This window comes from Dipodomys merriami, unplaced genomic scaffold (genome assembly GCF_024711535.1).
Source record: "Dipodomys merriami isolate MVZ:Mamm:240054 unplaced genomic scaffold, mDipMer1.0.p SCAF_6, whole genome shotgun sequence".
Taxonomy (NCBI): domain Eukaryota; kingdom Metazoa; phylum Chordata; class Mammalia; order Rodentia; family Heteromyidae; genus Dipodomys; species Dipodomys merriami.
In genome coordinates this window covers 51,370,314-51,394,376 of record NW_027206179.1, presented here as the reverse complement: position 1 = coordinate 51,394,376, position 24,063 = coordinate 51,370,314, and the positions used below count along the sequence as shown (strand labels likewise).

The window sequence follows — 24,063 nt, the reverse complement described above, 5'->3', positions numbered from 1 at the left end:
TTGAAAATATAGATTTGAAAAATAATAAGACAAGCAAATTTTAAAAACCGCTGTTTTAGGAAAACTACAGACAAGAGCCACTAGTACCCAACTGAGTAATGAGGCTCATGAACACTTCACGTTTTCAGAGGAACAAAAAAGCCTAGTGTAACAGAGGGAGCAGGGCCATTGTGTTCACTGAGTCAGTTCTTCCCCAAGAATTGGGTCCTCTAAGCTCTGGACCTCGAGCCACTGCATCTCCCCTTGGTGACACAATATTTAAGGTCATTTACAGCACAAGGGGCTTCACTGATGCTTTGGTACATATGCTTTGGAAGAATTTGTGCCTGCACCATGCTCCATGCTTCCTCTTGATCCTCCTTTCTTTTCCAGACAAGAGTCAATGAGTTTCACTGAAGCTCCTCATACACTTTACCCTTGGACCTATCCTAAGTAGCTCCCCATCTTGTCCATCATCATCGTCATCAGCATCATTTTAGGTCTATGCCCTACAAGTGAGCCAGAAAACGTGGTATTAGACTTTTTGAGTTTAGTTTATTTCAACCAAAACAATTAGCTCACAATTCTAAATATCTATTCACCAAATATCAAAGCACCCAAACTTATCCAAGAATACATTCCCTAAAATCACACATAGACCCAAAGACATTGATTGTTGGTGGCTTTAACACACCTCTCTCCCCAATAGATAGATCAATCCAGTGAAAACTCAAAAGAGAATCCTTAGATCTAAACAACTGCATAAACCAACTAAACTTAATGCACATCTACAGAATATTTCATTCAGTAGCAACAGAATACACGTTCTTCCCAGCAACACTTGGAGCACCCTCCAAAACAGACCACATTTTAGGTCACAAAACAAACCTGTACAAATAAAGGAACATTGAAATTATGTCCTGCATTCTCCCAGACCACAGGGGAATTAAATTAGAATTCAACACCAAAAACCACCAAAGAAAATCCTGTAACAACACACTGTTGAAACACCAGTAAGTCATGGAAGAGATTAGAAAGGAAATTCAAATATTCATGATATTTAACAAAAAAGAACATCTAAATTACCTGCTCTGCTGGGACACAGGAAAGGCAGTACTCAGAGGAAAATGTATAGCTCTGAGTTTTGATGTCAACAAAGTGTAGATATCCAAAACCAACAATTTATCTGAAACCAACAATGATGTACCTGAAGCTCTTTACAAAAGAACAAGCCAAATGCCAATCCAGTAGACAGAAAAAATAATTAAAATTAAATGAATTACAGTTCAAAAAGAAAAAAAAAGACATAGAAAGAATCAACAAAACAAAGAATTGGTTCTTTGGAAAAATTAACAAAATCAACAGACCCTTACAAAATCTTACCAGAGAAAGAAGAGAACACACCAAAATAAACAAACTCAGAGACGAGAATGGAAACATCACCTCAGAAACAAACAAGGTTCAGAACATTATAAGGGACTATTTTTCAAACCTTTATGCTAACAAATTGGAGAATCTGGAAGAAATAGAAGAATACTAATATGCCCAAACTAAACCAAGAAGATTTAAATGAACTAAACAGACCCATACCAAGCATCAAAATAGGAACAGCAATAAGAAACTTCCCATCTAAGAAAAGCCCAGGACCAGATTGATTCACAGCTGAGTTCTACAAGGTCTTCAAAGCAGAACTCAAACCAATATTCCTCCAACACTTCAATGAAATTTAAAGTGAAAGTTCACTCCCAAACTCTTTCTGTGAAACTAGCATAACCCTTACCTCAAAAGATATAGGAGGAACTCATCTAAACAAAGAACTATAGACCCATTTCTTTGAAGAACATTGTTGCAAATCTTCTCAACAAAATTCTGGCCAATGGACTTCAACAGTTCATCAAAAAATTCATACACTATGATCAAACAGGAATCATTTCAGGGACACAAAGCTGGTTCAATAAATGTAACTCAATTAATGTAATTCATTACAGCAACAAGATCAAGGATAAGAACCATGTGATCATATCCATAGACAAAGAAAAAGCATTTGACAAGATTCAACACCACTTTATGATGAAAGCTCTGCAGAAACTAGGAATCCATGGGACATTCCTCTCTATATAAAAGCTGTGCATGACAAACCTACAGCTATCATTATATTTAATGGCGAAAAGCTAAAGCCATTTCCTCTAAATTCAGGAACAAGCTAAAGATTTGCGCTCCCTCCACCCCTCTTCAATTTAGTATTAGAATGCTTACCTAGAGCTAGGCTAGATCCTTATATATCACCCTGGTTCCCTGGTTGACCCCAGCGTTTGGCTACAATAAGCATGAGTTTCCCTGGCACTCTGGCTTCAGCTTCTTTCCCCAAGAGCACATGTGTGCTAGGGTGTGTCATGGGGAGACATCCTGCCACCGTTGTCCAGACCATAAAGTGTATTGCCTGAGCCCTGTGGACTAAGCTCGAACTGCTCTGCCCCCCCCCCACCTTTGCCTCCCAGCAGCCCCTTCCCGAACATGGCAAGGGCCCCTGTGGTTCAGACTGGTTTAACCCAATCTGCCTGCCTGGACCCTCCCTAATCTGGCCCAAGTGATTTCCACACCCCAGTACCTCAACCTCTGGCCCACCTTGCCCTGATGGGATTTAGCCACACCCTACTGGCTGGCTGGTATAAATGGAGGCCCAGACAACCCATTGGCACTCTCTTCCTCACTCAGCCAGGAGACTGGGTCGCTACCAAGTGGAATCCATGACTGATCCAGCATTGCACGGTACAGCGGGCGCAGCGGGCATGGTGGTCATACCAGGATCGCCAGACAGCAGGAGCCAGGAGTCAACGGGCACCCCCGAGAGCAACCATCTTCAGGGAGCATTCCAGCAGTGGTATCCTCTCTCACCTTCCAGGAACATGGTCGAGAGGAGCCTTCCCGAGCCTATCTCGCTACCTGAGCACCCACAAGCACCACAGGCCTGTGCGGACCCGAGTGGCATCGGCCTGCGAGCACAGTGCACGGTCTCCAGACTCCAAAGCAGGTTCTCATCCATGAGCCAGCACACGCTGAAGAAGCAAGCCCCCCAGGACAACGCTGCTCCCGTGGGGCAACCCTTCAAGGAAGCCCACGTGTCTACTGCGGCCCCTGATCCGTGGGGCTCCTCAACCTCTGCTGGCGGCTTCCACTCTCCACCCCGCTCAGCCCCCAGGCCGGCCTTACAGGGTCCATCTCGAGGGCCTCCTCTCTGCCTGGCCCTTGTGATAGAATGGGATTCCAGCTTTAGCATTTGGACACCGTGGCCCTCCTCCAGCTCAGAACTCCAGCCCCTGCCTCCTTCCCCCATCCAGGACCCTCAGCCCCCCAGACGCCGCGCCTCCGGCCGCCGCCAGCGCAGCAGCACCTGCCGCCGCCTCTGCTTCGAAGACTGATTAGACATGGCCCACTTCTGTGTCCTTAGAGAGGGAGGCTTGGATGGGGGTGGGGAGGGTTCCCAGCCAGCCCACATGGGACCCAGCTGCTGGACACCTCCTTGTCACCTTGTTCTTTGTACCCTTCGGCCCTCAAAGTGTAAGCTCTGTCCTCCAGCCTTGTCCCCAACTGGCACTCAGCCTGGGCAAGTGAATTTTGTGTCTCATGCTTTGCAATTATCTGAATGATACCCAATAAAAGCTCAGCTGCTCTACAAAAATAAATAGTACTGCTTTCTTCTAGTATGTATTTAAGTATAATTCATACCAAGAAGTGTTATTTACTCATTGTCCTACACAAAATAAATGCAAATAGTCACCATATTTGGACATGCAGGGAACAGGACTGGTGAATAGAATATCACAAAATGATGTCATATAAACAACTAGCACTCATATCATATTTAAAGAATTTGCTAACCTATAACATTTTCAGAATTATTGCTCATGAATGTCTATACAATACAGTGCTTCTGCATAGCGAAAAGACTAGGTAGGCTAATATTCACACTGAACCATTCCCAACATCTTTTTAGTGGACATACATAGTAACACATTTTACGATTTCCAAAGTTCTGTCCATGGCTGTCACTTTAGTACTGTTGCATTTGTACTTTCAACACAGACATCTTGCAGTTGAAAAATGGTAAGAAATAGCAACATGTGCTAATGATGCCCTTCGTCCTAATAATACATAATAAGAGCGAAAGTAAGAGATAAAACTAATATATAACTTTAGATCTGGACCTGGATGGCCTGAGTTCACAGGACCTGTACTCATTGCTAACCACATTCTACACAAGAAGTTCAACTATCTAAACCTTTATTATCTTCTCTGTGAAAAGGAGATTCTACATTTGTGTGTTGATACTAGGTCCTCAAAAATTTTCTTTTTTTGGGGGGGTCTGGTCATGGGGCCTGAACTCTGGGCCTGGGCGCTGTCCCTCAGCTCTTCAGCTCAAGGCTAGCGCTCTACCACTTGAGCCACAGCACCACTTCCGGCTTTTTTCTTTTTGCTTATGTGGTGCTGAGGAATCAAACCCAGGTCCTCAGGCATGCAAGGCAAGCTCTCTACCACTGAGCCAACTTCCCAGCCCCAATTTTCTAGACACAATAAACAATGGATACACATTAACCTTTATTTTAATAAATAAATACTATACTCTTCTCCATTTTTTAAACTTTTTAATTTCTTGGGGACAGGAAGGGATTCCTCATAAATGTGTGTACTTATAAATTTAAATCCTCATGATCTTTTCCTATTAGCCAAACACCTGAAGATGTTTGGTGTACATTGTTTGAAAACATACCTTTCACAGTTATTATGACAAGCAATTACATTTCATATATCTTATATTTACTTAAGAAAAAAAGATGAAAGAAGAGTACTTGTTTTGGTAGCACATATACTAAGATTGGAACAATACAGAAAAGATTACCATGGCCCTTGCACAAGGATAACAAACAAATTTGTGAAGCACTCCATATTAAAGAGAAATGGAGAGAAGAAATTTCCTTCTAATACACCAACGTTATGATATCAATTTTGTAAATAAAATATATGTAGATTATATGTCTATTATAAACCTGACAACAATAACATATAGTTTTAATACTCCTTATCATTATTAACCTTTTTAGAAGTCTGATCCACTCTATCTCCAGAATTTACCCATTGCTGATAGATGATACCTAATTATTCAATTTATAAAACAATTTTGCTGATCACATAACCATTTTTAAATGAAGACCAAATAGAATATTAATCAGCATAGATTTTGTAATATAGGAATAATGGAAATAGGCATGGAATATTTTTGTTTTTGTAAGTTATTATCATAAATTTCAATGTGTAACTAAGTTTTTTAAATACATTTTCTATTTATGATATTCTGTGATTCAATGTGCAATTCTTGAATAAATTATTCTACCCACAATGAAGGAATTTTAAACATAGTATCATATAATCTGAAAAATTAAGACAATTAGGTCAAAGCACAGTTAGCCTTAATTAGGGAAAGTTGTTCTGTTTGATTGAGAGGTCAATTCAAGAAGGATTCATACAAACTGGTCAAATCACAGAGGACAATAGCACCAGCCAGGTCTTTTAGACCAGGACCAACTCCTGAGCGGATAACAGATGTTGCAGCCAGATTCTCCTACCAAGTAATCTGTCCATTTATGCTTTATCTCTTTTGTGAACTCCAAGTTATTTTCAAATTTCACAATGCTTTTAATACCTTGTGAAAATTTGGTTGATTTCCCGGATTCTTAGGAAATCCCTATTCCTTATGCATGTCTCCACCAGATAAATTTTATAAACGTTGTGAATGACCAAAATATTTTACTCATTTTGTATCATTATAAATTAATATTTTCCAACATTTAACTTCAATGACTTGAAGAAATAATTTGAATAATTGAATAATTTGAATAGCTATTGTATCACACATGGTTTTTGTGTGTATTTGTTTAAGAAAGACATACCACAAAGAGTCTTCACAATTTCTGACTTTTTTCCCTACCCACTGTATATACTTGGTCGTGTTTTACTGTTTACCACAGTCATTCCCAGTAATCACTGAGGAGGTCCAGAATTTCGTTAATTCTAATTATATTTCTTATTATTCCATTGGATACTTTTTTTTTTTTTTTTTTGGTCAGTCGTGGGACTGGAATTCTGGGCCTGGATGCTGTCCCTGAGCTCTTCAGCTCAAGGCTAGCACTCTAACACTTGAGCCACAGAGCCCCTTCCAGTTTTCTGGTGGTTAACTGGAGAATAAAAGTCTCACAGATTTTCCTGCCCAGGCTGACTTTGAACCGTGATCCTCAAATCTCAGCCTCCTGACTAGCATGAGCCACTGATGCCTGGCCCATTGGATATTTTTGAAGATTTCCTCAATTTTGGTCTTTCCTGTGCTCTTACAAGCAGTCTCTTAAGCACTGTGAAGCTCAGCCTTGAAATATTGAGAATCTGAATTCATTATCAGGCAGAGAGACAACTATTTCTCAGGACACAGACTCACAATGATCAAGCTCACAAAGTCTGATCCTTTACCACACAGGTAAAGTGTATATATTTCTAGCAAGAATATAAAGCATGAGTAGAGGTACATTTATACTCGCAAGGTCATCATGTTTTTATCTATATAATACACCTCTTCTTGAAGCAGTAATTCCCAATATTATTCTATTTTCCAAAATAAAATTCAAGTGTCAATCTATTTTTGACCAACCTCTCACCTAATATTGAGTTTTGTTGTTGTTATTTAGCATGTTTGTTAACATTTTCAATCAGGTTGGATCACTTTTCAGGGATTTCAAGTATACTCTTCTGTTAATATTACATTGTATTAAAACATATTCATATATTATACTTAATGTTATTTTAGATAGAGTATCATATATTTTTATCACCATATATAATTTTAAATATTCACTATAAAAGGTGTAAGACTTCAAACTTTAGAGAATTTTGAAGAAGAAAGAGAAAGGTGAAGGAAGTAATTATTACCCACTTGTCACACACAGTTTGAAAAAAAAAGATACATTTCTAAAAATCACTGTTTAGATGTACTTACTGTTTCCCTTTCACAAATTAAATGGGTTTCAAACACTTTACATCACATTCCTAAATGAAATACATGACCAGGATATAATTTCCACATATCTTGTCTTCTGTATACTACATACTATGTGCAGAAAACCTTGTAAAAAATAATTTATCATAAACACACACACACACACACACACACACATGCACACACACACATCCTAAACCTTCAGCTAATTCTCTATTCATTTAATTAGATGAAAATAGTAGTAAGATATTACTACTATTTTCCTTGATAATAAAGATATAAACAGTAGACAAATCCATAAATAATTATAATTAATAGTAAAAAATCAGTCAATGAGGATATGCTGTTGAATTAGAACAACCAAAACCCTTGGAACAAGAAGATCTTCTCATTTCTTACTTAACTAACTTGAGTCTTTTCGTGCTTCTATTGAACACCTTCCTCAAATTGATGCAAACTAAGTACCTTAGGATATCGCACATGAATGACCTCCAATTTCTGTAAAATCAGTAAGTGCCACCATTGAAAATGCCTCTCTCTATTGCCAAAAATGTGAAAGCAAATGCTTCAGATAGATCAACAGAGTGGAAAATGATCATTTCAAGTCGAAATGAGGCAAAAACTGGAGTTGGCCTATGAGAATGTACTCCCTTCTATTACCACCTACATCTCTTTTCCTAGAAGGTCATTTATACATTGTTTCCTTTACTTTTTCATCCCTTTTCTTGTTGATGTTGTTGTTGTTGTTCTTGAGGCTTAACCTACAGTTTGAGCATGTTAGGCAAACACCAACTGAGCAATATGCATCGTCCTATCCATAATCTTGTTTTCCAATATTTTGAAATGTCTAACCCAATCTGTATTCTTTTCTTCAACTGAGTTATGTCTCAAAGTGACCTTTTGTTATGTCTTAGAAACATCAAGCTTCCCTGCTAATGTATGAAAAGAAAAAAATAGATTATTAAGGAACATGTTTGGCATTGCAAAAAGGCTTCTGAAAGCTATCTGTGGATATACAAGTTTAAGTGGGAATGAAAATGAAAATGCATATCTACAACACTTGAAAAGAATGAAAAACCTATTCATTCAGCACTGTAGTGAAATACAACTTTTGTCATTTAAAAATTGTGTAATATTAGTGGAACATTTTTCAAACATCATGCATTTCAGTTCCCTTATCATTTGAATATGAACATAATACCCATTTCTTCGTCCTCTATCAGGACCTGGGCCGCAAATACATTTTACTCTTGATGGTTCTGCTCTTTAGTAAGACCACATGCCGTATGTCTTTGTCCGAGCTGTAAGAGTGGCTTGGGAAGTGTCCAACTATTCTAGAATTTAGGATGACAGAAGTTCACATGCAAGGGTTGGGAAGGTGGCTAAGTGGTAGAGCGCTTACCTTGCATGCATGAGGCCCTGGGTTCAATTCCTCAGCACCACATAAGCAAAAAAAAAAAAAAAAAAAAAAAAGTTCACATGCAAATAAATACAATGAATAAAATGAAATAGCTAAAAATATCAAGGTAAGTATGAAACATTTATTTTTATTTTTCATTCTTTGCTGACTTTTAAAAAATTTTTGAACTCTGGGCCTGGGCACTGTCCCTGAACTCCTTTGGATACAGGTTAGCACTCTACCACCTAAGCCACAGAACCATTTCCCATTTTTTGTTTTTTTTTTCCTGTGATTAATTGGAGATAAGAGTGTTATAGACTTTCCAGCAGGTTGGATTCAAACTGGATTCAAACTGCAAACCTCAGATCTTAGCTTCCTGAGTAGCTAGGATTATAGGTTATTGTACTCCTAGCCACTGGTGCCCATCTGAAAAGTTTCTGTTTGTTTGCTGGTTTTTAATTTAATTTAATTTTATTTTATTTTTTGTCGGTCATGGGACTTGAACTCTGGGCTTGGGCGCTGTCCCTGAACTCTTTAGCTCAAGGTGAGCGCTCTATCACTTGAGCCTCAGTACCACTTCCGGTTTTCTAGTGCTTTATTGGAGATAAGAGTCTCATGGATTTTCCTGCCAGGGCTGTCTTTGAACTGTGATCCTCAGATCTCAGCCTCCTGAGTAGCTAGGATTACAGGCCTGAGCCACCAACACCCCCCACATCCCTGCCCCAGCTGTGGTGGGTTTTTGTTGCTGTTGTTGTTGCTGCTGTTTTGTTTTGTTAGCAGTCAATATTTGACACAGTTATTTCTCTGTGCCATCTTAATCAAAGAATAATGAGGTTTTATGCTTTAGTGCCTGCATACCCAAAAGATAAAAATGTGAGTTTTTACATTTCTTCCTGACACATTTATTCTTTAAACCTGCTACTCAAAGAAAAATGACACACCCCAACTGACAAAAAAAAAAGTGTGTGGCCAATTGAAATATTCATTTTAGAAGAAATCTTGCTTATGCTTGGTACAAAGCAAGGTATTATGTTGTCCTAGGGTAATTTCACAAAAACATTTATTATGGCCAGAAAACTGACTTGTGGATCTGCTCTCTCATGCCCTCCAGTATCATGAGGAGTGAGAAATTCCATCCCTTGAATATAATTAGAAGAATCTCCATGATATAATAAAACCTTACAGCTAGATATGTTAAGATATGTGAGGACTAATGAAATCACCTTCTAAAATCAACTTTGGCGTTTCACAGGGATCATCTTAATGAAAGTGGGAAAAGGAATATTGAGACCTAGCTTAAGACTTAAAAAAAATGTATTTATCTGAGATCAGATGCTACAAATGTTTTCTTCAAGATCCTGGTAGCATTTTAAGATTTGTGGTTCAAGTATGTTTCTCAAAACTACTCATCTCTGCATTTGTAGCATATAAAAGTGTGTACAATATGCAACAATGAGATGTATACGACGTTATGCCCAAAAACGTACTTTACAACTTTGGTGGGGGGGAGTAAGGGGGTGAGGCAGCCGAGGGGAGGAAGATGGGATGGGATGGGAAGGAGAAAAAATGGAGGAGGCAACAATGCTTGAAAAGAAATGTACTCATTACCTTGCTCATGTAATAGTAACCCCTCTATACCGTATTATCACAATTAAAAGCAAAAAAAAAAAATGAATGTGGCCATGTTTTCATAAAATACTATTTAATAAAACTCCTAGTAGTCACCTTATTTTAGATTTTAAAAACTATGGGACTTGTTTCTCTCAAAGCACATTACATTTTATAATATTTTAAGCTGTAGATTTTCCCATTTTTCTTTATTTATCCCCCACTGGACACCAAACTCCATGAGAGAATAGGCTTTAATTCATCTTTTCTCATTACATCCACAGTGGACTGCACAGAGCTGAGACTTAATAAATGTTTACTATGTCTGATCTTAACTCTCGAATGGACTAGCATAGTAACCTGCTGGGAAGGCAGAGCTAAGATATTTTTTGATTTATATAATAAAGTTGAAAATCACCTAGATAGAGCCCTAGCAGTATATCTGTTTAAATGTAATGAGCAGTTTATTTGTAAGGTTCTTTGGTCTTGACTAGGTGGTTTTTCACACGTATTTAATTTATAGACTCAAAGAAATTGAAAGAACAGCACATTGAAGTTCCAGCTCTCCAAAGGGACCATCTTAGATAACTGTATTTAAATTGACAGTAGTGTCAGACCTAATTCAGATTTTATAAGTTTTTTAATATAAACTCATATATGTATGCAAGTCTATGCATTTTGTTGTATATACAGACTTATGTGAACTCTAGAATAATCTGGATACAAAACTGTTGTATTGCTATAAGTATCTCTAATATTATCCCAAATAGCCACAAACATTTCATCAACTCACAGTGTACTACAAGCTTCTTTTCCATCTTTGTAATTTTGCCACCTGGAGAACATTTGAAAATCATAATAACAGTTTGCATGGTTTTCATATCGGCTCTCTTACCAACAAAACCCTTGAGATCTACTCAGGATGTTGTGTTTACCATTCATTTCTTTTATTGCTAAATAATACTCCATCATGGCTGTGCTACAATGTTTTGTTGCTCATTTCCTTGCTGAACAGGTTTTGTTATTAGCAATAAATCTGATGTGAACAAGATTGTGGAAATGTTTGATGATCAAGATTTTACCTTTCTCTGAATTAAATGTCCATGAGGACCATTTCTGAGTGATATTATTGGTTTCTGAAGAAACTTCCAGAATATTTTTTATAACAATAGTTAAATCATTCAATCAGCAAGGCTGATTGTCATTACACATTTTAACCAGTATTTCCCATTATCACTATTTTCTTTTTCAGCCTCTCTAGTGAGAAAGTTGTGACATTTATTCATGGTAAAGTTTGCAGATTTCTTATACCTAATGATATACAATACCTTCTTATGAATAGTATGGAGAATATTATGAACTGGTTAGCAGTGGATATATCATGGCAGAGTCTGTAATTTTCAAATTCTTGGGAAAACAAAATCTAAGTCTTAGAGAAGAATACAATTTAGGCGGGTCTGGGGCTGATGCTGGGGGCAGAAGTGTAGTTGTGGAGGTGGGAGGGAAGGGATGGTAGGGGAAAAACAAAGGAAGAGGCACTAATGCTGGATAGGAAATGGACTCATTACCTTGCTCATGTAAACTTAACCCCTCTGTAAAGTATTTTTACAATAAAAAACTTAAAAAAGAAAAAAGAAAATTGTTTTATTCATTCACTGTTTTATTAGAGCAAGTAACTATTTCTGACTAGTCCATTACTGTGTAGTCTTATTTAACCTAAGATCAGAAAAGAAAGCTTACTACAGATGAAGTAATTATCAACTGAGCAATTGCATGTCAATATCTTTTTGAGTTTTACTTGCTGTCTCCCATAACTCAATGAAAGTGAATTTGGTAGTCTAAATTGTTTCCAAAATCACTCCATTTCAAAATTAAAATAACGAACAGTGAAGATACATCCTAGACTTTGCTTCCCAGAGGCAAATAATACAACCATAAGACTATTATTTTTCTTGATATTATGTTAGCAGAAATCATTGCATTTTTAATTTTATCACTTACAATGTATTAGTGGACTAAAGTGATCTTATAACACATAAGGAAATATGTATTATGAAATATATTATTTTGAAAACTCTTGCTTTAGATTCATGGCTTGCTACTTGCCAGAATTATTTCCACAATAATCATTCAAAATTTTAGTACTTATGCAACATGAAATATAAATATTGCTGCCCTCAGAACAAATGTAAAAACCAAATAAGACCACAAAAATATTTTTCTTATATGTAAGAGCCACCACCATATGAAAATGGATGTTATTAGAAGCTTCCAGAATTACTTCCCATTAAGTGTACATGAAAGGTTAACATGTTAAACAGTTTATTTACTTAGTATTTGAGTGCTCAACTAGGTGTTTTCATCTAGTTTAACATTACTTGCTTCAATGCAAGTAGTGGATAAGACAAACTAGCTCATACAGACCAATAAGAAACAATGAACAGACAACCAATAAGATGCTTCCAAAATATTAGGATATAAAAAATGTCTACTGATAATTAAATTACTGAGTACAATTGTTACTGATATCTGCATAGCAACCATAAAAATTTACTATTCCTTTTACTTTTGTTGGGAGTTTATAAAACTGAATCTTTCAGGAAATTATGAGTACAAAGCCAAAGGGTTTAAGACATATCCCTCCCTGAAAGGTCTCAAGTCAGGCACAGTGACTCAGTGATTGTTCTTAGGACATTTACATGCTTACTGCCTGAATTAATATTGGGATGAATTAATAGCATAAGCTTAATAAGGCACCTCAAGCTTTACTTTATTAGAATTTTTTTACTTTTGTCAGTAGCATGAAATTATAATTCTTACAGCTTCAACCCTATTTTTCATTATTAACTGCTTCCAGAAGGTAGGTGTGTGTGTGTGTGTGTGTGTGTGTGTGTGTGTGTGTGTGTGTGTGTGTGTGTGTGTGTGTGTGTGCGTGTGCCAATTCTTGGGCTTTCACTCAAAGCCTGGGCACTGTCCATTGTCTTTATTGCTCAAGGCAAGTGCTCTACCAGTTGAGCTACAGCTCCACTTCTGGTTTTTTGGTGGTTATCTGGATAGAAGAGTTTCATGACCTTTCCTACCTGGAATGACTTCAAACCACAGTCCTTAGATTTCATCCTCCTGAGTAGCTAAGATTACAGATATAAGCCACCAATACCCAGATTATAATGAATATTTAAATCTATCCATTTGGACTACACTTACATGACCAGTTTACCTAAAAGCAATTGTGATACACTAGACTACAACCAATATGAATATGGGAAAGGTAATACACCAGAACTCAGCTATGAAATTCATGGTCAGAAACCTGAAAGGAACATAATCACATCTTTCTAAATTTGACAGATTCTCATATCAATTTTTAAAAGTTTAACCATGTTTAATATCTTTCCAGAACCAATAAATACTCCATCAGGGTAGTTTTGAGAGGCAGATTGCTTTTTAAAGTGTACTAAAATGGCTTATTTTTCCACAGACTACTTAGCTGTCTGAGTTCAAAGATCACTAGTTGAATAGCTCATAAAAGGTCTATTATGTCATTTTATATTCATTTTGCTGCCAAGCACTCAAGATCATAATAAGAAATTAAATAGTCGAAAAGAAGATAAAGTTATGAAAGTTAAGTGGCGAAACAATTCAATGCTCTGGTGATGAAGAAGTTATTACAACAGTTTATAAGGAATTGACAATTCTTTCCCTGCCTAACATAAGCATAGTCTTGAACTATTGAAAAGAAGCGGGGCGCAGTTGGCTCACTCCTGTAATCTTAGCTACTCAGGAGGCTGAGATCTGAGGATCATGGTTCAAAGCCTGCCCGGGCAGGAAGGTCTGTGAGACTCTTATCTCCAATAAACCACTAGAAAACCGGAAGGGGCGCTTTAGCTCAAGCAGTAGAGAGCTCACTTGAGCTGAAGAGCACAGGAACAGCACCCAGGCCCAGAGTTCAAGCCCCATGACTGACAAAAAAAAAAAAAAAAAAAGAAACAACTACTGAAAAGATATCCATTGTATACTTCACACATTGCATAGTTTGCCCATAAGTTGAAGTTCCTTCATTCTTCCTTTAAGTTTTCCAATTACTCTGAAGGCTTTGACAATAGTAGCCACTCACTGTTGTTATGTTATCATATAAAAGGTAACATTTTTCCCACATCCATACTATAATATAGAGCTGGAGAAACACAAAATGATTCTCTTCCAGATAATTTTTTTTAGAATAAGAACATATTGAATCTGCATTTGATGTTCTGGCATTCTTTCATTTTTCAAAAAGTAGGCAATACATTTTAGGAATCCCACTGGAGATTGTGCGAGAAAATGAAGCACACACTTAATTTTTATGAGCTCATAAAGCCCTTCCCCAACCAATGATTCCACCTAAGAAATTGCGTTATTGTTCAATTGCTTGTACTTTTTTACCAGATGACATTATTTAGTATTAATACCATTGTGTTATTTACTGCCTCAAGCTAGAAAACACAACTTCATTTACTCTTTGTTTTTTTGGTTTCTCCTAAGGATGTTCACAATCCATATGGAAGTATTGTCCAAATTTTTCAGAGGCTTGCAGAGTTGGAATGAATATTTCTCCAATGACACAACATGATTTTGCTATTATTTACTTAAATGTCTGCTTTGATCCTAAACTGAGCCCAAAGGAATTATGTCTCATCTTTTCTAAAATGTATTTCTTATAAATTGGTAGTATACAGATGGAAGCACTTTGGAACACATATAATATTATTATTTCTGAATACAATGGCAACTAAAATCAAGTCAGTTAATACCTCAAATATTTACTGGTTTTGTAAAGGAAATATATTTTTTAACTTTCTTGAAATGTATTGAAATGTACTTTAACCTTATTTAAATGTATATTCTACTATTTTAGCATATTAGCTGTTTAATACATTTCAATAAAATAAAAAATAAAATAAAAAATATTCTGGTTTAGGACATTATTTTCCCATGGACAGTCATCATATTTCCTCTTAGAATCTAACAGAAGCCAACTTTCTGCTATTATTGATTAAAATGGCATAGATTCAAGAGATAACTGGAGACATTTGTCTGGCTAACTTTATTTATCATGATACTATCCAATCCCATCCACATTGTCTAAAATGAGACCATTGACCTTACGTTTCAAGAGAAAATCAATGTGTATCCTACATAGTTAATAAAATTGAAGGAAAGGGTGGAGGTGTAAGGATGGGGAGAATGATGAAAGGGGTGACATTGATCCAGATGCATTATTTTCATGAACCGGTTTGCTGAATGGCAACTATTTTGTACAACAACTTACATATTAGAAAACAGATGAATGAAAATGAATATAGTGGAAGCACTTTATTTGCATGTATAAAAACAAAACAATGAAACATGTAAACACAGTTTTAAGAAAATTGGAATAGCATAAAAGAAAATGATAGGGGCTAGGAAGGTGGCTCAGTGGTAGATCGCTTGCCTTGCATGGCAGAGGCCCTGGGTTCAATTCCTCAGCACCACATAAGCAAAAAGAAAAAAACCAGAAGTGGCACTGTGGCTCAAGTGGTAGAGCCTTGAGCTGAAGAGCTGAGGGACAGTGCCCAGGCCCAAGGTTCAATCCCCATGACCAGACTCCCCCCCCCCCCGCCCCCCCGCACCACAAAAAAAAAACAAGAAAAAAAAAGAAAAGAAAATGATAGAGGGGGTCAGACTGATAAGTATGCACTGTTCACTTTTAGAAAAATGCCATAAGGAGTGCCACCCCTTGTACAACCAATTTATGCTAATTTAAAAAATAAAACCTGAAAATTGCTTTCTTATCAGTACTTGTGAATGCTGGACCCATTTTTTATAAGGTAGCAGCCTGATTATCCCCAAATCATAGAAATAATAACAGAGTTTTCCTGCCCATTCACAGTAGAGAACATGAGAGTACTGAAGAAATGGAGTAGTTTTTTGTTTTTGTTTTTGTTTTTGTTTTTGTTTTCCTAAATGTTACGTCAGCTTTCTGCTTTCAAAAAAGTAAAGAAAGAGTTAGAAACAACCTATATGCATTTAAGAACGAAACTTTTGAAAATATAAACACATTTTTCTTTATGCTGTTTCTTGGCTCTGCTTTGTGGCTTATGATGTGCGTTGTTATGTTCAGAGGTCAAAAACTGAGAAATCAGAAGAGAAATTTAGAGACGTTCTCAATCAAATTCTTTATTTAATAAACAAGGCAGGAAAGGTTTAAAAATAGAAAACATTGCATTCTGACTCTGAGCCATGTAAAATCTGTTTCCTTTGATTTATCTTGTTTTTCTATTTGTTATCTTTCATTGTCTGTTGCTTATCTTACCATCAATGAGAATTTTTCAAAAAAGAAATATTATCCTTCACTGATTAGTTTTGTGACTTGGTCAAGTGACTTCAAACAAGTCAATTTTGTTAGCATCCTTCAAATGAAAAGTACATGACTTCCAGCAGTCAAATTGTCTATTTTTAAGTCTTGCTGACTATTCCTCCCCAAAAATTAGGAAGAAATTTTAATTTAAAGAATTCAGAAGGAGGACAGAAATAAAATACTGGAATTGTTTTCACATCTCTTGTGGACTACAAACGTTTAATTGTGGATCACAAAGATATTTGGACCTCTGGTTACTACAATGTATCAGACTGGATAACACTTTGCCAAACTTCCTTTCATTCCCTTATAGTTGCATAACTAGAATTCATATTTCAAACTCATTAAATTTAGATCTGTTTCTGCATTAAAAGAATGTCAACAGAAAGGATATATGTTACTTTTCCTTCTAATAAACCTTTTCCATGCCGTTGGCTGGACACAGAATTGTTACTTTAAAAGTAGGGAAGATCAAAACTAGCAAAGAAACTAAAACAATAATATAAGATGACAAAATCATAAATTTACCTTTCCATTATATAAGAAAAGTAAACTGGAGAGACTTCCAGACTCACAGTGTTAGAAGGTTAACAGACTTTTATTCTAAACTAAATGGCTATTAACTAGTGAACATTATAATAAAATAACAATTTTGAATTTCTGTTCAGTGTCTTGATGACACACCAGAAATAGAAAAATAGCTTAAAATGCATTCCAGATCCTTTAATAAATCTCAGGAAAAGCAATGTGAGTCTAGACAATTGAAGATGTAAACCATTCCCATCCTCTTCCCTGGATCTGTACAATAGAAGCTGTGCTCTGGATTGATCTTGTTGAGAAAATGAGGAATATATATGTCTTTATTGTAAAGGTGATGAACAGAGGGGTTACAATTTCATAAATAAGGTAGTGAGTACATTTCTTTTCTTTTTGCTCCTCAGTTTGTTACTGTTGATAGTAGACTTCCCAAAAATGTAAATGAAAGGAAAACAATGATACCTCCTTCTGTCTCTTGCCCAGTGAATAGAAGTCAAGCAAACCCTATTGGACCTATTTAGCCCAAATTCTAAATACAAAAGCAATCAAAAATACAAGTAGCAACAATGGAATTTTACTCTCCCAATAGAAAGGATGATATTCTACTATTCATAAGGAAAGAGAAAGACTTGGATAAAATTACATTAAGTGAAATAAGCCAGATCCAGAGAAACAAATGTTACATAGTTTCCCTCATTTGCAGTAGCTAGAATTTGCCTATAAATCTATAAGGTAACAATGTTGGGTCCTATGCAAATGATTACAAATGAATTAATGAAGCATAATGGACTCTAAGAAGAGGTCAAATAGTAATTTTATTTTAGAAAGACTAGGTCAAGACCCAAAAATATAAGCACCAGAAAATGAGTACACACAAGAAGGGGGATGCAAGGTAAAAAAATAAAATGATATATACAAGAGGTTATGTCGAAAAACAACTTTACAACTTTGGGGGTGGAGTGGGAGGGGCATGGGAAGGGATGGGAAGGGGAAACAAAGGAGGAGTCAACAATGCTTGATAAGAAATGTACTCATTACCTTGCTCATGTAGTTGTAATCCCTCTGTACAGTATTTTCACAATTAAAAAACAAAAACAAAAACAAAATGTCGGGTGCTGGTGGCTCATGCCTGTAATCCTAGCTACTCAGGATCAGGAAGCTGAGATCTGAGGATCACGGTTCAACCAGCCTAGGCAGGAAAGTCCATGAGACTCTTGTCTCCAATAAAGCACTAGAAAACCAGAAGTGGTGCTGTGGCTCAAGCGGTAAAGTGCTCACCTTGAGCTGAATTGCTGAGGGATAGCACCCAAGCCCATAATTCAAAAAACAAAACAAAACAAAACAAAAAAACAAGAACAAAGAAACACAATACCAATGGGAAAAAAAAGTTATGACATGAAAAGATCAGGAATCGGTGACATAAGTAGGAACCTAAATGATGTTTATACAAAAGTAGCTATTATATTTATGTTAAAAATCTATAGCGTTCTAGGTATCATTGGCTCATACCTGTAATCCTACATAGGAGGCTGAGACATGAATATCGTAGTTCAAATAAGCCTATGCAGTAATGTCTGTGAGACTCGGTTATCCAATAAACTATGAAAAAATTCCAAAATTGAAGCTGTGACTAGAGAAATTTTTTTTTAAATGAAGAAATATAAAGATAAAGAAATATAGAAAACTCTTAGCAAATGTATGTATGTGAAATTGGTGTGCCATAAAAACTGAGATACACTTTCAAAAAGCACAAAAAATACTTGAAGAAATTATTGAATATTTTCTGAAACTGAGAAAAGAATATAAAATTGTGCATCACCAATGCTCCATTAACTCTACACGGAATAAACGCAGAGATTTAGACTGTGTTAGTCAATTTCTCTTGCTGTGGCAAAATACCTGAGAAAAACATCTTAGTTTAGTTCATAGATTCAGGAGTATCAGTCCATGCTGTGTGGCCTTCATTGCTCTAGACTATTTAAGCAAGATGGAAATCTTAGGAGGAGGAGGAGAGGGATGAGGAGGGAGAGGAGGAGGGGGAGGGGGAGGAGGAGGGGAGGGGGCGGGGCGAGAGGAAGGAGGAGGGGTAGGGGGAGGAGGAAGGGAAGAGGAGGAGGAGGAGGAGGGGGAGGAGGGGGAGGGGAGGAGTAGGAGGAGGAGGGGGAGGAGAGGAAGGAGGAGGAGGAGGGGGAGAGGACAGGGAGGGGGAGAGAGGAATGGGAAGGAGGAGGAGGAACTAGTACACATTCCAGGAACATACTCTGATAGAAACCTATCTGTGGATTAACCTATCAATGAGTTCCTCCCTTCCCCCATTCCTCCCTCCAAAAGACAACTCTGAACCTTGATGCTATGAGATTATGCCTTTAATAAACCAGTTAGAGGTGACAGTTTATTTCCAAACAATAACACACACCAAGACATACTATAAAACAAATATCAATTTTCAAAAGAAGGAAATTATTGACAGTATTGAAGGAAAATTATTCATTATTCACTATGATACTCCAGGAGCAAAAGGGATGCTCCTTCCTTTTCTCCTCAGAACATAAGAGACCAGAATAGAGACAATTATACTCAGGGAGAGGGTATCTGAGGGGAAAATGTGAACTATAATGACATTCCCAAAAACCCAAGCTGAGAGAATTTATTGATACCAGACTTAAGTCACAAAAGGTATTGAGGAAAGTTCTATGGATAGAAGGCAGGAAAACAAAGATAAAAACATGAACATGAGAAAAACAGAACACTCTGTAAAGGAGATTCTCTGCAAATGTAGATAGAAATTTACACTCAATGACAGAACAAATGCATTATTACTATTCCTCCTTGTGGTTAACTAATTTAAAAGCAGCCAAATTAAACAATGTATATATTATTACATTGTTTGGTCTATGACATGTAGAAAGGTAATATATTTAGCTCAAAGGAAACACATAGACTGTTTGGAGGAAGGAAATGATACCAGATGGTTACTAAACCAGAGGAAGAAAGGAAGAGACACAGAGATGGAGAATAATACTTTTAACGAATCACTATGAATAGAAACATGCTTTTCTTTCTTTCAGATTCTTTAAAAGACATAAACTTATAAAAACTGATATTTAAAACTGTATTAATGGGTTATAACCTATATGAATGTACTCTCTATAACAATAATAGCCTACAGAGTTGTATATGAATAGCATTTCTTTCTCTATAGAATTGTTAGTATAAATTTGAAGTAAATTATAATAAATTAAGATACATTAATATAATTGTATAATGTAAGATCTTAATTTATGAGGAGACAGAAAAAGTTAAACATATACATACATATATAATGCATGTATTATATGCACATTTACAAATGAAAGGCTCTGAAAGAAGGAAAGTAAAAAAAAGAGATAATTCAATTATAATGGCTGCAGGTATTATACTAATGGAAAATAATGGACATACAATGTCTTATAATGAAATACACAGAGAATAGAAATACACAGAATCCTTGAAAAACTTTACCAAACAATAAGCTGCTACAAACATCTATACAACAGACTAAAATTTTATTTGAAAGGGACCTAAACTATCTCGTAAGATGGACAATATTCTAGAGCATGCAAAAATTTCTGTAAATTGAATGACTAAACCATGCTTTCTCAATACAATGTAACAAAATTATTTAAAGATAAATTCAAATATACATTTAAAAAACCAACAGTATATAAAAATCAGTTGGCATTGATCAAAATTCATTGTACATATGATTGTGTTGAATTGAAACTCCTTTGTATAAAGATAATTTTCAATGTTAACTAAAACTAATGTTTATAAAGGAGAATAATTGAAGAATTAATATTTCCCATTTCAAAACTTTTTTTGTGTAACTACTGTCCTATGCCAAGAAAACAAGTCACATTTTGAGAGGTCCAATTGGGAGTCTATATTTAAAGGCTGGAGACTGTCTAGTGGGTTCCTGTCTCAGTGACTGGCAACTTTGCAAATACACTTAACACTCTCAGAAAAACTGAGCCTGAAAGGAAAGAAAAGGCAGAAAAGCAGTATCAACAAGCAAGATCAGCTCCAATGGAGAGCTGAAGTGAGACACCATGGTGACCGGAGAAGACCCAGAAGGCAGGAGACAGGACACGAACACAAAGACAAGTGCATGGCATAATGGTGCCTGAGTTGGTGAAGGCCTAAAAAGGGTCATGTCAAAGGGTAGGGTCACAGAGAGCTTGAGAGTTTATGAGCCAAGACTGGCAGGGTTCAATAAACTATTATCCATGTCCCCACCCCTGCCTCTAGGAATTCAGGCACATCCATCACCTGGGAGGTGGGACTTCCCTGCCTCCACCGTGAAGACAAGATGGTGCCAGTTAAACCCAATACCCTACCATCTACCATGTGGCCAAGATGGCATTTGTTAGTTTCAGCATCCCTACTTCACTACACGAATTAAAAACCTGTTGAATTCATCTATGAATAACAACACACACATGTAATAAACACACATATATGCATATATATACATATATATCAGCGAAACAAGATAAAGATTCCATCAATGGATAACCATATATGTATATGTGTGTCCGTGTGTTTGTATTAGTGTAAATTTAAAAACTCAGTAAAAAGTCATTATCTATGATCAATTGAGATGCTTTCCAGAGAGAAAATAATAGGTTTCTCAATATGTGTGTATATACACACATGTATATGTGTACCTGCATACATGTAATCTATATATGTGTAATGTATAAATACGTATATATATGAAAAAATGTAACCAAATCAATTCTTGACACTGTGTGAAAATGAACACAAAATGAATTTCAGACATAACTATAATAGAAAAAATCTATAAAACCCTTAGAGAAAACAAAGGAACACATCGTTGTAATCTGGAGTTAATGATTTTATAATAAAGACAAAATAGAATCCATAAATGAAACTAACATGTAAATTTCACCTCAACAAAGGTAAACACTTTTGTGTTTGAAGGTATATCCATGAGACAAAAACCTATAGAACAAGATAAATATTTGTAAATTATACATCTGATAAAGGACTCACATCCACAATATATGACAAATTTTGAAGTCTGATAATCAAAAGAAACAACTCAATCTAAAATGGAAAAATAAATTAAGGAAATACTTCTACAAAGAAGATATGAAAATAGTCAATAAGCTTATGGAAGTATGAAAGCTAGTAGGAAATACAAATCAAATCAAGACTCAATTTCATAATAACTAGAATAGGATAATCAAAAGACAAACACTGAGTGTTGGCAAAGAAGTGGGGGAATGTGAATACATTGCTGACAGGACTATAAAATTATGTGACTAATTTGGAAAACAGTTATGTAGTTCCTAATTTGTTAAATATAGAATTACTAAATGAATAAGCTAAAAGTATCACTTCTATGTATATCAAGGGAAAAAAATACCTTGTCACATTCTTGTATATAAATGTCCAAGTGAACCTGGTGCCAGTAGCTCATCCATGTAATCATAGGCTACTAAAGAAACTGGGACCTGAGGATTGATGTTCAAAGGCAGCTCAAACACAGTTCAGGCAGAAAATTCAATGAGACTTAAACCCTAGGACAGACAAAAAATAAAATAAAATCCAATAAATCCCATATCCATAGTGTAATAAGTAAGATACTGGGTCTTTGTTTCTGATTCCTGGCACAGAGCCCCTAAACAGTCATCTTTTCTAATAAAAATGACTCTAAATTACTGAGTTTAGGAAGTTTCCAATCAGGAGAGTATTAGCTGTTTGCCAGAGTCACTTCTTACCTGTGTGTGGCTGGCCGCTTCTACCTTCAGGATCCTTGAGGATGATACCCTGTGCTTCTTCACCTGGCTGTTCACTAAGATCCTAAGAAATCAATAATAGAAGTAAAACATCTTTCTAAATTCTGTAAGTCATCCTAGAAAACTATCGGACCAGATGTGGCATCCTGGGTACATTCAACTTAGAGTTTGTAAGTCAGAAATATGAACAGCATAGGACTTGAAATTGGAAGAGAGAAACACCCATTTGGGTTTATTGTTCCTTTGGTTGGTTATTTCGCTTTTGTCTTTGCTGGTCCTGGGGCTTGAATTCAGAGGCCTGGGCACAGTTCCTGAGCCTCTCTGTGCTCAAGCTAATGCTCTACCTCATGAACCACAATACAACTTCTGGCTTTTTCTAAATAGTTTATTGGAGGCAAGGGGCTCACGAACTTTCTTCACCAGACTGGCTTTGAACCACAATCCTCAAATCTCAGCTTTCCAAGTAGCTAGGATTACAGGCATGAGCCCCTGGCTTGAGAGAAATATCTTAAGTTAAAAAGAATATTAGGATTATGCTATGAAATCTGTGGTGTCTTTATACCTTTCCTTTTACCATATATTAAAAATATTAATAACCACTAGGATGTGACTGAAAATTGTGTGAATTATTGTACAAGCAAAAAAAATGTAAAACATTTTCAAATTGCCCTTACACCATTTATCACAGTGCTATCTGAATTTTAATATGACATATCTATTTCAATTTCCTTTCCTCAACCATTTTTCATCTCTTAATTATTTTTAAAATAAGGGAAGTAATTGAAGAAAACTTATACAATATTAAATTCATTAGGCTAAAAGAAAGTTTCATTCAATTTAGAAAATATATGTTTAAAGATATTTACATATTATAGAGTAATATAATCCAAACTTTGCTAATATAGTACTAATTCTATTATCGAAGGTTGAAAGTAAGTAAAAATAAGCAAATGAACAATGCATCATAGCATTTAAAATAATTCATTTTTCAAATGTCTACCTGATTTAATTTTATTATATTCAAAGTGATATTAATGCATTTATCAAAGTCATGGATTGTATACTTGTACATCGCACTGTTGCTCATGCTTCTTTTTTTTTAATACAATGAAAATAGAGGTAATGCAAATATCAAGCCAGGTGGATGGAAGGAAGGAAGGAAGGAGGAAGGGAGAGGGGGAGGGAGGGAGGAAGGGAGGGAGGGAGGTAGGGAGGGAGGGAGGGAAGGAGAGAGAGAGAAGAACCAAAGTATGAAGGGAAGGAAGCAGCTAAAGAAAATGAGAGAACAAGAAAGGAAGGGAAAGAGAAGGGAAGGGAGAGG

At 36.2% G+C, this 24,063-nt stretch overlaps 1 non-coding gene across 1 annotated transcript; it reads left to right on the top strand.

Moving 5' to 3' along the window:
• Positions 1-4,822: 4,822 nt before the first annotated feature.
• LOC138814416 (U6 spliceosomal RNA) lies at positions 4,823-4,929 on the top strand. The gene has a single exon (XR_011367995.1). It is a non-coding gene; the product is annotated as a U6 spliceosomal RNA (small nuclear RNA).
• Positions 4,930-24,063: the final 19,134 nt, after the last annotated feature.